Below are 15,396 nucleotides of genomic sequence, written 5' to 3' on the forward strand. Positions count from 1 at the left end.
AGCAGTTGGTCAATCATTAAAACCTTATAGTCATGATATCTAGATTAGCAAAGGCATGTCATTATTGTATCCTATAAACATATTATCTAAAGCATTGAGTAGTAGACCTAGAAACAATATAGCAATTACTTGAGTCGACATATTTTGGCAGGTTAAGTGAAGTGTATGCGTGATTCCTATAGGCATAGTTCCTATTGGTGTGCAACACACAATAAACAAAATAACAAATAAGGCATTCTAGACGTAATAGCAAATAGAACACATTGATCCTATAGGCATATTTTCTACCCTTTCATGCTAATATCAGAATACCCCAACCCCTTTCATTAATCTCCCCATCATTCGTTGTTACAAATTATTACAGACAATATTGAATGATTACATGCCCAAATACGAATACAGAATAACCTAGTAACATATCTGGGCCTTCAAACAGGCTTAGAACTTTATATGGACCGCATGCCCAAACTCCAAAGGCGGACAATGCATTCCAAACTTCTAGTACCACATCAGGCCTGACATACCAGGCCCAAACGAATGAATTACTTACCCAAATGGATGCCCCATACAAGTGACAAACTATTTATTGAATTTAACTAGACAGCTTAAATACTTAATTCTTAAAGTTATAGCTAACAACATCTCTATTTAAGGCACACAAGATTCATATGTGGCAAGTTGAGGCTTGTAATTTCAGAGAGAAAGTTTAAGAGCGACAAGATTGACCACTATAAGATAATGAACCATTCCAAAGAGAGTTACAAAGTAAGAATGATCCAGACTTAGCCTAAAGGACGTTAGACATTAGAGTTTTGGCATGAGGGCCTAGCGGAATCAAGGATAGGAACAAATGAAATATCAGTCTTCACATAAAAATTCTAACATGGGAGCCTAGTGATGATACGAGCATGAAAAATAGGCTAGTGGGCATAGTCTATAATATTTGACAAGCAATCACCTAGTTGAACATGAGAAAACTTAACATGCTGAGCATCGATCATAATACCAAAGTTCAGGAACATTACCAAGATTAACAGAATAGGTAGGCATCAAGACTTAGACCAATTAAATATAGAAAAAAAGTCTATGTATTGAAATATTAGGCAATATTTGAGGAACACAGACTTGAACAAATCAGGAACATACATTATACTTTACAAGTAGCAAGAAAACATGTCATGCTGGTTCAAGAGTTCAGACAACACTGGCATTTGGAAATTGCATGCATAGATCAACCATAAAGAAGTTAACAAGTTGTACATGAATGACTCAATTGGAAGCAATGCATTAGTACAAATTTTGGCTTAATACAGTCAAAGGTCATGGACGTGCATTACAATTTTAGAGCTTTAGCCAAGTTCTGATGCGAGAAAACACAAGGCTACAGGATAACTTCAAAGCAAAGGAGACTACAAACAGAGACAATATAGTAGCATATTGGTTCATCGAAGCTTAAGCGACATATATACATAGCATGAACACAAGCACAAGAAAATGAAATTGCGAGAGTCAAAGGCACTTACCAGTTACAAATTAACGAACAAACAAATGAGAAGAACAGTTTCCAGCAGCAATTCGATTAGCAGTAGCAAAGAACAGTAGAATACCCGAAATCTCAGTGCGTCAGAGTTCCCAAGGGTTTCAAATGAACCCAGGGCATTGAGAAAGAACACAATCGAATTTGAATGGCCTTGGCTTTCAGCCGGCCAAGGTCTCAAGTTTCAGAGTATAATAAGTGAGAATGAGAGAGTAATGCAGTGATTGTAAAAGTCTGTCAAGGGAATCAGGAGAGGGGGTTTATATAGTATTGAATCAGGTGAGTACACAAGGAAAGAAATCAAGCAAACACAAACAAGAACGAGTAAAATATCACATGCAATCAGTAGAGTAATCGAAAAGGAAAGAAATCATACTCCAAACCTTAGTTAGGGTTCAATACTAAAAAATCGGCCAACTGGTATTAAGAATCAGGCCTTCCTTCATGTATATGGACGAAATATTATCCAAATCTCTAAGATTGAGGTCGATTCCAGCCTGATATAGAGATGGTACTTGCCAAAATTGGGCAAGTACCTAAGTAATGCCATAAACGTGTGATCAGTAGCGAAGAAACACTAATATTGTAAGAAAATAATGGTGGAATACCATTATCAACGGGATTAGGGGAGGGAATTAGGAGAAGCGACTGCTAGGGTTTCTTCGGGGTGGGGGGGGGGGGGGAGAGGGAGTTGAGAGTGTTTTGGGGCGGCCGTTTGAGGGGAAATGGGTTAGGGTTTCAGGGGTTGGAGTAATTAAAAGTGAGGGAGAGGTTGTGGGCCGTTGATCCTTTTAGATCAACGGCCAAGATTGAACGAGAGGCGGGGCGGGTTGGAGAACGGGTCCCGACCGGGTTAAAAATTAAAGGGGTCATCTGGTTTGGGCTGGCGAAATTAGGCTTAGAGGTTTTGGACGTTTGGGCCATTGAATTGGTCCGGAATTGGTGCCAAAATAGGCTACAAATTAAATACACGAAAAAGTATAAAAAATATTTATAAAAAGTAATTAACAAATAATAAAGATATTGTTTGTGTAGTAAGATGCTTGAAAATAATAATTTAACATTATGAAAGTATAAAATGCTATTTGGGTACAAATAATGTAATAAAATATAATTATATACAACATATAGGCTATTATTGCAAAATTATGTAAATAGCTTAAAAATATAAATATACTTATATAAAATAAAGTAAATTATTCTGAAACATATATGTTGATGCAAGTAATAAATTTGGATAATTAAGTCATCACAAAATAATTTAAGGGGTAGTTAATGCATATTCAAGTAATTAAAATGCAAGAAAATCAATTTTAAAGCTTTAAAAATTATAAGAACTTATAGAAAATATTTGTATAACTCTTGTAAATTAAATAATGATGCAAAATGATATTTTGAAAGTATATATACTATTTAAAAAAATATGAGGGCAAAATTGGTTATCAACACTATATGTGGATCGGGTTGCACGACGCAGCAAGTATCGTACAGTGCTGAGTGACTGTGCGTGGCGAGCGAGAATTAAGACGAGCAGATTGAGTGCTCTGTGAGTGGGAGTACTTGAGATTTCACTGTGTTGCATCAATATGGTTCTCACATGGCATGTAGCTATAGAGACATCATACTCTTCTTATCAGTCACACTTGGCATATTTCATCTGAGCTAAACCTAACTATTGAACCTAGAAGCATGCCTACTTTTCTGTATTGTTAAACTATGTATCTTTACTGTATTATTTGAGGTTGTCACTATCTTCAGACCACAGGTTAGATTTGTTACTTATTGAGTTGGTTGTCCTCACGCTACACCCTGCACCTCGCGTGCAGATCCAGGTGCTTCCGATCACGGCAATTGCTGAGTTGCGGAGTCCGGACATTCGGGGATCATCAAAGTAGCACTCGCAGACCTTGACTCTCCTCCCTTATCTTTTATTTTATTTTTTTCATTTTTATTTTCTAGACGGTGTACCGGACTATATCTTTATGTAGATGCTCATGTACTCGGTGACACCCCGATTTTGGGAGAGATTATGTATTGAGTTATGACTTCCTATCCTGCTTTTAAAAGATTTTTCTTTAATTAAGTTGTTTTCATATCTTTCAAAGATTTAAAGTGTTGGAAATGTCTGAGTAGTCGGCTTGCCTAGTACTATGATAGGTGCCATCACGACGAGTTGGATTTTGGGTCGTGACAAGGTGGTATCAGAGCTCTAGGTAACATAGATCTCACGAGTCATGAGCAGGTTTAGTAGAGTCTTGCGGATCGGTACGGAGACGTCTGTACTTATCTTCGAGAGGCTGCCAAACCCTTAGGAAAATTTCACTTTCTTGTATTCTATCGTGTGGATTTAGCTTGAAACATAACTCATTTAATTCCTTCTATTCTCTCACAGATAGTGAGGACACGTGCTACTGGTCAGGACAGACAACCACCAGTACCACCAGCTAGGGCCACGAGAGGTGGAGGTCACGGTAGGGGCCGCAGTAGGGGCAGAGGTGCAGCTCTTACAACAGCTAGAGCAACACCTGCAGATCCAGCAGTTGCTCTAGCTCAGGAGCAAGTACCAAATATGGTTGAGCCAGTGGGGGCACGCTCAGGCACCAGTTGTGCCCATTGTGATTCTAGGCCTTCAGGAGGCTTTGGCTCAGATTTTGACTGTGTGCACCAGCCTTGCTCAGGCAATTTCTGTTCCGACCGCAGCAACCACTTCTCAGGCAGGGAGAGGTACTTAAACTCCCACCGCCCGTACTCCAGAGCAGATGATGTAGGGACTTTCAGACACCGGGGGTACTACTAGCCCATCCGGTTGCAGCTGCTTAGGCCTAGGTGGGTCCCGTTATGAATGATGATGAGCAGAGGAGACTAGAGAGATTTGGGAGACTCCAAACTCCATCATTCAGTGGGGCTGAGTCTGAGGATGCCCAGGACCCTTTGGATAGGTGCCAGCGGATTCTTCGCACGACAGGTATTTTGGAGAGCAGTGGGGTCTCATTCCCTACTTTTCAGTTTATTGGGGCTACCTTCAGATGGTGGGAGGCTTATGAGATGCGCAGACCAGTCGGTGCAGCACACTTACATGGCATGAGTTCTCCGTTCTATTCTTGGAAAAGTTCGTGCCGCAGTCTCGCAGGGAGGAGCTGCGCAGATAGTTTGAGCAGCTACGTCAGGATATCATGTCTGTGACCCAGTACGAGATAAGGTTTTCTGAGTTAGCTCGTCACACAGTTTGGTTGGTTCCCACTGGTAGGGAGAGGATTGGGAGGCTCATTGATGTCCTCACATATCAGTTGCGGTTGCTTATGACTCGGAAGAGGGTATTTGGTGCTACTTTCGACGAGGTGGTCGATATTGCTCGGCAGATAAAGATGGTTTGTAGTCAGGAGCTTGAAGAAAGGGAGTCTAAGAGGCCTCGAGGTTCGGGTGGTCCCAGTGGTGTTCATTCTGGGACAGTCTCACTACAGCAGGGGCCGTCCTTATAGGCCCGCTCAGATGACTCGTCCAGTTTATCGTGGTGTATCATCTAGCCATGGTTCATACAGTGCCCATTCGTGTCAGTTATTTCTTAGTGCTCTCCCAGCTTAGAGTTCGTCCCGTGCTCCTTCAGTTCAGGGTTCATCTGCATTGGGTTCTTCTGGCGGGTATTCTGGTTCTCGAGGCCCGATCCAATCCCTACCACCATTGTCGGATCGGGGTTTCTATGAGTATGGGGAGCTTGGTCATATCAGGAGGCAGTATCCCCGCCTTTTGGGAGGCCCAGTTTTGTATAGGGGCCAGACTACGACTTCAGCACCAGTTACATCACCACCCGCCCAGCCAGCTCGGGGTAGGGTTCAGGCATCTAGGGGTCGCCCTAGAAGGTGAGGTGGATCAGGTGGAGGCTAGGCCCAATTCTATGCTCTTCCTATCAGACCATATATCGTTGCTTCAGACATAGTGATCACATATATTATCTCAATATGCCACAAAGATGCTTCTGTATTATTTGTCCCTGGTTCCACTTATTTGTATGTATCATCATATTTTGCTCGTTATCTGGATATGCCCCGTGAGTCCTTAGCCTCATCTGTTCATGTATCCATGCCCGTGGGCGATACTATTATTGTGGACCATGTATATCAGTCATGTGCAGTGACTATTGTGGGATTGGAGACTAGAGTTGATCTCTTATTGCTTAGTATGGTTGATTTTGATGTGATCTTGGGTATGGATTGGTTGTCTCCATGTCATGCTATTCTGTATTGTCACGCTAAGATTGTGACGTTGGCGATGCCGGGGTTGCCAAGGATCGAGTGGAGAGGTTCTCTAGGCTATGTCCCCAACAGAGTAATTTCATATTTGAAAGCCCTACTGATGGTTGGGAAGGGTTGTTTATCTTATTTGGCCTTTGTGAGGGATGTTGGTTCTGATACCCCTACTATTGATTCTATTCCGGTGGTGCGATATTATCCGGATATGTTTCCTGCAGACTTGCCGGGCATGCCGCCCGACAAGGATATTGACTTGTGCCGGGCACTCAGCCCATTTCTATTCCTCTGTATCGTATGGCACCAGCTGAGTTGAAGGAATTGAAAGAACAACTTCAAGAAATTCTGGATAAGGGGTTTATTAGGCCTAGTGTGTCACCTTGAGGTGCACCGGTTCTGTTTGTGAAGAAGAAGGATGGTACTACGTGGATGTGCACCGACTATAGGTAGTTGAACAAAGTCACAATCAAGAATAAGTATCCCTTGCCGCGTATTGATGATCTATTTGACCAGCTTCAGATAGCGAGGATGTTCTCTAAGATTGATTTGAGGTCTGGGTATCACTAATTGATGATTCGGGACTCGGATATTCTAGAAATGGCATTCACGACCCGTTATGGTCATTATGAGTTCCTTGTGATGTCTTTTGGGCTGACCAACGCCCCGGCATCATTCATGCATCTGATGAACAATGTATTTCAGCCTTATCTCGACTCGTTTGTCATAGTATTCATTGATAATATCCTGGTGTACTCTCATAGCCAGGAGAAGCATGCCCAATATTTGAGGATTGTGTTGCAGCGGTTGAGGGAGGATAAGCTTTATGCCAAGTTCTCCAAGTGTGAGTTTTGGCTTAGTTCAGTAGCGTTCTAGGGGCACGTGGTGTCCAATGAGGGGATTCAGGTGGATTCGAAGAAGATAGAGGTGGTTCAGAGTTGGCCCAGGCCATCCTCAGCTACGGAGATTCAGAGCTTTCTCGGCTTGGCCATTTATTATCGTTTTTTCGTGGAGGGTTTCTCGTTTATTGAATCTCCCTTGACCCAATTGACCCAAAAGGGTGCTCCTTTCAGGTGGTCGGATGAGTGTGAGGAGAGCTTTCAGAAGCTCAAGACTGCCTTGACCACAACTCCAGTTCTTGTTCTACATTCAGCTTCTGGTTCTTATACAATGTATTGTGATGCTTCTCGTATTGGTATTGGGCGTGTCTTGATGCAGGGAGGTAGAGTGATTGCTTATGCTTCGCGTCAGTTGAAGCCTCATGAGAAGAACTACCTTGTTCATGATTTGGAAATGGCTTCCATCGTTCATGCATTGAAGATTTGGAGGCATTATCTCTACAGTGTGTCTTGTGAGGTATTTACGGATCATCAGAATCTCCAACACTTGTTCAAACAAAAGGATCTAAATTTGAGGTAGCGGAGATGGTTGGAGCTGCTAAAGGACTATGATATTACTATTCTATTTCATCCCGGGAAGGCCAATGTGGTGGCCGATGCCTTGAGTATAAAGGCGGTGAGTATGGGTAGTCTTGCATTCATTCCTGTTGGTGACATACCTCTTGCAGTTGATGTTCAGGCCTTGGCCAACCGGTTCGTGAGATTAGATGTTTCGGAGCATAGTCGGGTTCTAGCTTGTGTGGTTTCTCAGTCTTCCTTATATGATCGTATCAGAGAGCGCCAGTATGATGATCCCCATTTGCTTGTCCTTAAGGACACTGTTCAGCACGGTGATGCCAGGGATGTTACTATTGGGGATGATGGGGTGTTGAGGATGCATGGTTGGATTTGTGTGCCTAATGTAGATAGGCTACATGAGTTGATTCTTGAAGAGGCCCACAATTCAAGGTATTCCATTCATCTAGGTGCCGCGAAGATGTACCCGAACTTGAGGTAGCATTATTGGTGGAGGAGAATGAAGAAGGATATAGTGGGGTTTGTAACTATGCCTTAACTGTCAGCAGGTGATGTATGAGCATCCGAGACCAGGTGGATTGCTTCAGAGGTTAGTGATTCCAGAGTGGAAATGGGAGTGTATCACCATGGATTTTGTAGTTGGGCTCCCATAGACTTCGAGGAAGTTTGATGCTATTTGGGTGATTGTGGATCAGCTGACCAAGTACGCGCACTTTATTCCAGTTGGGACTACCTATTCTTCGGAGCGGTTGGCTGAGATTTACATCCACGAGATTGTTCGCCTTCACGGCATGCCAGTGTCCATCATTTCAGATTGGGGCACCCAGTTTACATCGCAGTTTTGGAGATTCGTGCACCGAGAGTTGGGTACCCAAGTTGAATTAAGTACAACATTTCACCCTTAGACGGATGGACAGTCCGAGTGCACTATTCAGATATTGGAGGATATGCTACGCGCTTGTGTTATAGATTTTGGGGGTTCTTGCGACCATTTTCTACCACCCGCGGAGTTTGCCTACAATAACAGCTACCTTATCGAGTATTCAGATGGCTCCGTATGAGGCTTTTTATGGGAAACGGTGTCGATCTCCGATGGGTTTTTTTGAGCCAGGTGTGGCTAGGCTATTGGGTACTGACTTAGTTCAGGATGTTGTGGACAAGGTTAAATTGATTCAGGATCAGCTTCGCATGGCGTAGTCCAGACAGAAGAGTTACTCCAATAGGAAGGTTCGTATTGTTGCTTTCATGGTTGGGGAGAAGGTACTGCTCAAAATTTCACCCATGAAGGGTGTTATGAGATTCGGGAAGAAGGGCAAGTTGAGCCCTCGATATATTGGGCTGTTTAAGGTGCTTTAGAGGATTGGAGAGGTGGTTTAAAAACTTGCATTGCCACCTAGTTTGTCGAGTGTGCATCCAGTATTTCATGTTTCTATGCTCCAGAAGTATGTCGACGATCCGTTTCATATTTTGGATTTCAGCACGATTTAGTTGGATGGTGATTTGACTTATGATGTGGAGCCGGTGGCCATTTTGGGTCGGAAGGTTCGGAAGTTGAGGTCCAAGGACATAGCTTCAGTGTAGGTGCAGTGGAGAGGTCAGCTAGTTGAGGAGGCTACTTGGGAGACTGAGCGGGAGATGCGGAGCAGATATCTATGCCTATTTGAGACTCCAGCTACGTTTCTAGACCGTTCGAGGACGAACGTTTGTTTAAGAGGGGGAGGATGTAATGACCCGGCCGGTCATTTTGAGAGTTATATCCCCGTTCCCCCATTTACTGCTCATTTTGTACTTTATAGCTGCTATGTGACTTGCCGGGGTAGTTGGTTCGGGTCCGTAAAGGTTTCGGAATGAGTTGAGACACTTAGTCTCAAGGTTGAAAGCTTAAGTTGAAAAGGTTTACCGGATGTTAACTTGTGTGTAAACGACTCTGAAATAGAGTTTTGATGGTTCCATTAGCTCAGTTGGGTGATTTTGGACTTAGGAGCGTATCCAAATTAGGATTTGGAGGTCCGTAGTTGAATTAAGCATGAAATGGCGAAAGTTGAAAATTTTGAGGTTTGACCGAGAGTGGACTTTGTGGATACCGAGCTCAAAATGGGGTTCCGGGAGTTAGATTAGGTCCGTGGTATCAATTGTGACTTGTGTGCAAAATTTGAGGTCAATTGGGCGTGATTTGATACGTTTTGGCGTCGTTTGTAGAAGTTGGAATTCCTTTCAATAGGCTTGAATTGGGGTGCGATTCATGTTTTTAATGTTGTTTGATGTGATTTGAGGGCTCGACTAAGTTTGTATCATGTTTTGAAACTTGTTGGTATATTTGGTTGAGGTCCCAGGGGCCTCACGTTGATTTCAGATGGTTAACGGATCGAAAATGAGACTTAGAGCATTGCTGAAGCTGGGAGCCTTCTGGTGTGATCGCACATGCGAGGGTCTTGGCCGCAGGTGCGGCTAATGTTGCGCAGGTGCGGAGCTAGACTAGCCTGGGGTAGGATACAGTTGCGAGGGGTCATCCGCATCTGCGAGCAAGGCTCCACACATGCAGAAAAGGGGGGCGTAGACTATCTTCGCAGAAGCAGATCATGGGCCGCAGAAGCGCTTCTGCAGGTGTGGAACCTGGAGCGCAGGTGTGGACCCTGTGGACTTAAGTAGCTTCCGCAGAAGCAGAAATTCTATCGCAAAAGCGATTCCGCAGGTGCGAAAGCACTAGGCATTGTTTAAATTTGAGGGTTTCCGAGATTTTCTTCATTTTGGATATTTCAAGCTCGGGATTAGGCGATTTTGGAGAGGGATTTCATAAAGATTCTTGAGGTAAGTCACTTGTGATTTAATTTTTTCAATAATTATGTTTCCCCATTTAATTTCCTACCTAGGTTATGCGTTTTTTAGGTGAAACTTGGGAGTTGGAGGCTAGGGATTTGAGTGGCGATTTGATGTCGGATTTTGGTAAATTTGGTATGGTTAGACTCGTGGTTGAATGGGTATTCGGATTTTATGACTTTTATTGGATTCCGAGACGTAGGCCCGGATGGCCGGTTATTTAGCCGACCTTTTGAATTTGATTCAAAACTTAGTAGTTTCTTATGGAATTGGTTCCTTTAGCTCGTGTTGATTGTATCGAACTGTTTGTGGCTAGATTCGGGGCATTCAGAGGCCGTTTCGTGAGACAAGGGCGTGTTGGAGTAGAGATTTGCACAATTTGAGGTAAGTAACACTTTTAAGCTTAGTTTTGAGAGTATGAAACCCCGAATTTTGTGCTATGTGATTTATGTTGAGGTAAAGCGTATGCTAGGTGACGAGCGTGTGGGCGTGCACCATAGAAATTGTGATTTAGTCAATTCCTTGGAACTACGTAGCTATTTTATCTGAATATTTTGTTGTACTCTATGTGTTAGAGCACTTGAGCTGTGAGTAATGCTAGAAATCATGTTTAGACTATATGCTGGTACTATTGGGACCCACAGTTGTCTTTCTTTGCTGTTGAGCTATCCGTTTAATTGCAGTCGTGTACTCAGTCAGATTCATCATTACGTGTCATATATTGTCACATCTCGTATCATTGATTAGGGCTGCTTAGAATGAGTGTTGTGAGCCCGAGAGACTAGAGAGATTGATGACTGAGTTGGAGCCTGAGTGCCGTGCTGTGAGTAATATCTATATATATGTGGATCGGGTTACACGTCGCAATAAGCCTTATGGCTATATATATGTGGGTCGGGTTGCACGCCGCAACAAGCCTTATGGCTATATATATATGTGGATCGGATTGCGCACCGCAACATGACTTTTGGCTATATGTGAATCGGGCTGCACACCACAACAGGTATCGTACAGTGCTGAGTGACTGAGCGTGGCGAGCAAGAATTAAGACGGGCAGATTGAGTGCTCTGAGAGTGTGAGTACTTGAGATTTCACTGTGTTGCATCACATACGGTTCTCACATTGGCATGTAGCTATAGAGACATCATACTCTTCTTATCAGTCACACTTGGCATATTTCATCTGAGCTAAACCTAACTATTGAACCTAGAAGTATGCCTACTTTTCTGTATTGTTAAATTTTGTATCTTTACTGTATTGTTTGAGCTCGTCACTGTCTTCAGACCGCATGTTAGATTTGTTACTTATTGAGTTGGTTGTACTCATGCTACACCCTGCACCTCATGTGCAGATTCAGGTGCTTCCGGTCACGACGATTGCTGAGTTGCGGAGTTCGGACATTCGGGGATCATCGAGGTAGCTGCTGGGCATTCGCAGACCTTGAATCTTCTCCCTTATCTTTTATTTTATTTTTTTCAGTTTTATTTTCTAGACGGTGTACTAGACTATATTTTTATGTAGATGCTCGTGTACTCGGTGATACTCCGATTTTGAGAGAGATTATGTATTGAGTTATGACTTCCTATTCTGCTTTTAAAAGATTTTTCTTTAATTAAGTTGTTTTCATATCTCTCAAAGATTTAAAGTGTTGAAAATGTCTGAGTAGTCGGCTTGCATAGTACTATGATAGGTGCTATTACGACGGGTTGATTTTGGATCATGACAAAAATAAACTCGTATTCTCCAGAAAATACTAATGTGATATCTTATCAAAGATACCGGAGAATCAGAAAAGAAGATTTAGTTACTCGAAGAGAAATATTACAAAAGGAGATAGACGTCTTGAAGGACGAACTCAAAGAGTCTGAAATAGTGAATAAGCGATTGCAGGAAAAATTCAACTGGTTGAAATAGAGACCGGAGATCCAAAGTATTATGAAAAGGAGAAATTCATGGGATTGATGTTTGTTCTGTTGTTGGCTTTTGTTAGTTGAAAAATAATATAGTAGTTTAGTTCGTTAAAAATTAATTTTGACCAAAATATGGTGTATTTAACCGCTTTTTATGTATTTAATCCATTTCTCGTGTTGATGTTTTTTATGTTTTTAGTCCATTAGTTGATTTTAAGCCTTTATCAATTATCGATTACCATGCATCGATCTTAGTTTTAATTATTTTGTTAACGATTTTTATAAAAGTTATGAGCTTACAAAATAAACAAATTTAAAAAAGATATGTATTTATAAAAGATTAATCATCAAAATAGTCGCCCATCCACCATTCCAAACCCTAAACCTCACACCCTTAATCCTTAATCCTGATCAATAGATATCATTCATGGTCGATTGCCAACTATGGGTTGCTTACTCAACTTCCATATAAGTCAAGTAGAAACTATTGGTCGCTTATTTATAAAATTAGTTATTAAACTTGATTTTATCACAAAATTAATAAAATTATAATATATGCACATATTATTAATCAGGTTGTAACTTAAAAACTTATGAGAAATGGTCAATTTCATCATACCACTAAGAATTTAGTCATTATATAATATGCAATGACTTAACAATTAGACATTGGGAGTATAATGACGGGTGTAATTAATAATTTAAAAATATAGATTGTAGAAATAAAATATTTTATGATACCACTAAGGATGGATGAGAAATGAATAATTTCATACTAATACTTAGGATTTAGTCATTCTACAACATGCAAAGACTTAACAATGTGAAATCAACAGACATTAAGAGTATAATAAAGGGAATGAGTAATTATTTGAAAATATACATTTTCGAAATGGAACATTACATAATATCATTAAGGATTGATAAAAAATAAGTAAGTTAATAATACTATTAAGGATTTAGTCATTCTACAACATGTAATGACTTAACAATGCGATATCAATGTAGATATAAGGAGTATAATGTATGGAGTGATTAATTATTTGAAAATATATATTTTTAAAATGGAACTTTTCTTAATACCATTAAGGATTGATCATAAATGAATAGTTTTATAATACCATTTGTAGACAATAAATTGCGTCGAGAAAATAAAATTAAGACCGAAAAATATTGCAACAATTGTTGTATTTGATTTCAAATAATTTGAGTGTTACAATCTCTATGATTCCTCTGATTCTACTTTTCTAATATAAATTCAAGGGCCTTTGAGCTTGATCTTGAATTTGTAGTTGTTGCCACGAACGATGGTCTTGAATTCAACTAGCACGAACTTTGATTTGAACTCGTACTCCTTGAATCTTGATTTGTTCTTCGTTCTTGAACTTGAGCTTGATTGCTTGAATTTGAGCTTGATTTGTTCTTTGTTCTTGAGCTTGAACTTGATTTGTTGTTCGTTCTTGAGGTTGAACTTGAACTTGTGGAAGAATTTGCAGCGTTTGATCCACGACCTCTTTCTTGCTTCTTGTTATAACTTCTGGTGTCTTTTCTGGGTTATGAAGACCCATATTTTTAATTGTGGGAAAGAAGAGTTATGATAAGAACAAACTCTTTCCGACCAATCAAATTGAAGTGTGACAAGGTCGTGTTTGATTGGCCAGAACATGTCACTTGCACACGTGGCACGATTTCATTGGCCTTTTAATGTGACTTGGCATGCCTTGTCATTTTGACACGTGGCATGATCCCATTGACTCTTCCGTTTGACTTGGCGTGCCATGTCATTTGACACGTGACACCACACTGGGCCTCTAGGAAGATGATATCTTGGGCTTAATGAAGTTGGCTCATCACTTTAGCTAATTAAATGGGCTAGCCCAATGGATTAAGACTTATTTATTTAATCCATATATGTTGGACTTATATAACTAATCAATTATATTAGCCCAATAAATTTATTTGAACTAATATATCTTGAATTTAAAATATAGTCCAAATTATTTTACGAATTTAATTCCAATAAAATTTATATGACTATACCATTAAAGATTTAGTCATTCTACAATATGGGATGACTTAACAATGTGTATTTACATTAACGTTGATATATCCAATGACTTGACATACATACAACAAGCAATGTATGACTTAACCCTATTTCAACATCATGTGAATGATCTACATTCGTAAGTTACTAATTTGACTTAATAAAGGTCTTGAATCAAGTAGTTTTACTACTGCAACCACTGATTGACCATAAATTGAGATAATTTGTAAGCGCTGGTGGAGCACTCCCATAAGTATCGACGTTATAACATGATTAATAATATGTATTATAAATGCCGTAGCTAAATCAAATTTAACCACTAATTTTATCAATACATGATCAATAGTTTCTACTCGGCTTTTATGAGAGTGTGTACGCTACCGACAGTTTGCAATCAACAATGAATGATGCATATTGATCAAAGTTGAGGGTTGAGAGTTTATATACTACGTACGAAGTTTATTGCGACCAGTGGTGGATGGAGAAATATTTTGATGATTAATATTCTCTAAACACATATTTTTTGTAAATTTATTTATTTTGTAAACTCGTATATATTGTACTCGACTAAATTGAGAGTGTATGATCATTTTTTTTCATCTCACATATCTATAACTGTCTTATATTTTTTATTTTCTTATTTCTCATAAATTTTTGTATACGTGACAAATAATTGACAATCGACTAAATTCGGAGTCTATAATCGATTCATAAAAATCCGAAACGTTTTGCTTCAAGTCCAGCGGATTAAAAACATGAAACCGGTGGATTAAATACACAAAATTTATAAAAATAAACTACATCAAACTCAAAATAAGTTCTTCAACATACAACTACAATATTCTCAAATATACCACAAAGGCCATGAAAAAAATAAATAATACTAATCTCTCCTTTGCCCAGTCACTTGGTTCGTTAGTCTTTTTCACCAAGTATTCTCTGCTTCAACCAGTTAAATTTGTTCTGCAACTGACTATTCTCTTTTTTAACTTCTTTAAGCTTCGCTTTCAAAGCATCTATCTCCTTCTCAGCAGAATAATATTTTTCTTCAAGTTTGCACATCTTCTTTTTGTACTTTTCAGTATCTTTCAAAGACCCCACATCACTGATTTGTAGTATTCCTGCTGATATGGTCATCATCCACTCTTTAGAACTATATTGATGTTCTTCGTATACCTCAAAATAAACGACAATGAATATCATTTGCTAAAATTAAAAAATATTATACCAACAACAAAATGTTCTAGTTTGAACGGGAAACATCTATATTTACTCGAAAATGTCCTAAAATTGTATTTGGATGCATTGATCGCCTTCACAAATACCGAATTGATAGACGATCCTGGTCATTTTCACCTCCTCGACGAATTTCACCCTTTAACTCCTCTTCGCCATTTTTAATATATCCAATTCAAAAGCTTCAACATCT

The sequence above is a fragment of the Nicotiana tabacum genome, chromosome 21 (assembly GCF_000715075.1).
Source record: "Nicotiana tabacum cultivar K326 chromosome 21, ASM71507v2, whole genome shotgun sequence".
NCBI classification, from domain to species: domain Eukaryota; kingdom Viridiplantae; phylum Streptophyta; class Magnoliopsida; order Solanales; family Solanaceae; genus Nicotiana; species Nicotiana tabacum.